We start from the raw sequence: 2,707 nt of genomic DNA, 5'->3' as shown, positions 1-2,707 counted from the left end.
ATTTGTTTTTGTTATTCTTATTTCTGTTGTTTTCTCTCTTCCGCCCCTGCATCTCCCTACACCCTTTCTACACCCAAGCCTTTCTCACCAGGGTAACTACTTGCTATTTGGTCAGAGTAACAATTACTTATGCAATGTGAATAGACATAAAGACAGACCCAGGGTCCTCAACCGGCGCCCATTTCACCGTTGCGGACCCATATGAGATTCCGTTGTTGAAAATTTTTGCGCAATAAATTACTTTTACTTCTTCAATTCAGAAAATATTTTAACAATTTTTCTGTAAAATCCCTGGTAATATTTAATTATTAAAACATCGAATGGCTATCAGGGTCCAAACGAGTAAAAAAGGAATCAAGGGGATCGATAGGCAAAAAAGTGTTGAGAAACACAGAGATGAGTAGCTGGACATAAAGGGAGAAAAGAGAGAGAGGTAGATAGAATAGAAAGAGAAAGAGGGAGAGAGAAGTAGATAGGTTGAGAGACAGAGAGAGAGGAGGGTTAGATAGGTAAATAACTAGAATAGATAAGTAGACAGAGAGAGAGAGAGAGAGAGAGAGAGAGAGAGAGAGAGAGGTAGAGAGAGAGAGAGAGAGAGAGAGGTAGAGAGAGAGAGAGCTAGAGAGAGAGAGAGAGAGAGAAAGAGAGCTAGAGCTAGAGAGAGAGAGCTAGAGAGAGAGAGATTGTGTGTGTGTGTGTGTGGTAAATGCTTGTGTGTATGTATACATGTCTGTGATAGCAACGTAAAGTATAAGAAATAAACAGTAATATGTCCTTGGCCTGGAGTCGGGGTGCGGTGGTCGGAGTTGGGGTGCGGTGGTCGGAGTCGGGATACGGTGGTCGGAGTCGGGGTACGGTGGTCGGAGTCGGGGTAAGGTGGTCGGAGTTGGGGTACAAAGGTCGGATCCGGAGTAGGTTGGTCGGAGTCGGGGTACGGTGGTCGGAGTCGGGATACGGTGGTCGGAGTCGGGGTACAAAGGTCGGAGTCAGGGTACAAAGGTCGGAGTCGGGGTACAAAGGTCGGAGTCGGGGTACAAAGGTCGGAGTCGGAGTACAGTGGTCGGAGTCGGGATACGGTGGTCGGAATCGGGGTAGGTTGGTCGGAGTCGGGGTAGGTTGGTCGGAGTCGGGGCACGATGGTCGGAGTCGGGGTACGGTGGTCTGAGATTTGGGGTACGGTGGTCGGAGTCGGGATACGGTAGTCGGAGTCGGGATATGGTGGTCGGATTCGGGGTACGATGGTCGGAGTCGGGGTACGGTGGTCGGATTCGGGGTAGGTTGGTCGGAGTCGGGGTAGGTTGGTCGGAGTCGGGGCACGATGGTCGGAGTCGGGGTACGGTGGTCTGAGATTTGGGGTACGGTGGTCGGAGTCGGGATACGGTAGTCGGAGTCGGGATATGGTGGTCGGATTCGGGGTACGATGGTCGGAGTCGGGGTACGGTGGTCGGATTCGGGGTAGGTTGGTCGGAGTCGGGGTAGGTTGGTCGGAGTCGGGGCACGATGGTCGGAGTCGGGGTACGGTGGTCTGAGATTTGGGGTACGGTGGTCGGAGTCGGGATACGGTGGTCGGATTCGGGGTACGATGGTCGGAGTCGGGATACGGTGGTCGGAGTCGGGGTACGGTGGTCGGAGTCGGGGTACGGTGGTCGGAATCGGGATACGATGGTCGGAGTCGGGGTACGGTGGTCGGAGTCGGGGTAGGTTGCTCGGAGTCGGGGCACGGTGGTCGGAGTCGGGGTACGGTAGTCGGAGTCGGGGTACGGTGGTCGGATTCGGGATAAGGTGGTGAGATTCGGGGTAAGGTGGTCGGAATTGGGGTAAGGTGGTCGGAGTTGGGGTACGGTGGTCGAGTCGGGTACGGTGGTCGGAGTCGGGGTAAGGTGGTCGGAGAGGGAGTAAGGTGGTCGGAGTCGGGTGCGTTGGTCGGAGTCGGGGTAAGGTGGTCGGAGTCGGGGTACGGTGATCGGAGTCGGGTGCGTTGGTCGGAGTCGGGGTACGGTGGTCGGAGTTGGGGTACGGTTGTCGGAGTCGGGGTGCGTTGGTCGGAGTCGGGGTACGGTGGTCGGAGTCGGGGTACGGTGGTCGGAGTTGAGGTGCGTTGGTCGGAGTCGGGGTACGGTGGTCGGAGTTGGGGTGCGTTGGTCAGGCACTGTTGGATATGAAGGTTTTACTGAGTCCTATTCGATAACTCACTGCTAGTTAATATCGATCAGTTATCGATTAAAGTGATCGCAATACATGTCTGTTACTTTATTTTATCGACCCTGGAAGGCTAAGAGACAAAACTGGCCGAGGCCAATTTGAACTCAGAACGTAGACAGCTGGAACAAATACTGAAAGACACGTTGGAAGAGGGGGCAATAATTCACTTCTCTACCACCTTTATGTATGCATGTATATGTGTGTGAGTGTATGCAATTTTGTGCGTTTGTATGTATGTATGCATGCATGTATATGGTTATTTTCCCTTTTTAATTTAGAGTTACGGCCATTGACTTGGTAGCAAGGTTGTGAAGGGAAGTATCTTCTTTTAATCAGCATCCTTTAAACCTTAAAAAGCTGTTGCAGATTTTTATAGTCCCGGATATCGAGATAATTTTTGTAGTGTATGAATTAAGGATTTGCATTCTCTCCTCAAGATCGCAAGTTTACCCATATTTTGTTCCATACGGAATGGTGTGTATCCTGTTGCTCCAATAATAATAAT

The sequence above is a fragment of the Octopus bimaculoides genome, chromosome 4, assembly GCF_046866305.1.
Source record: "Octopus bimaculoides isolate indiv1 chromosome 4, ASM4686630v1, whole genome shotgun sequence".
Lineage (NCBI taxonomy): Eukaryota > Metazoa > Mollusca > Cephalopoda > Octopoda > Octopodidae > Octopus > Octopus bimaculoides.
This window is presented reverse-complemented; position numbering follows the sequence as displayed.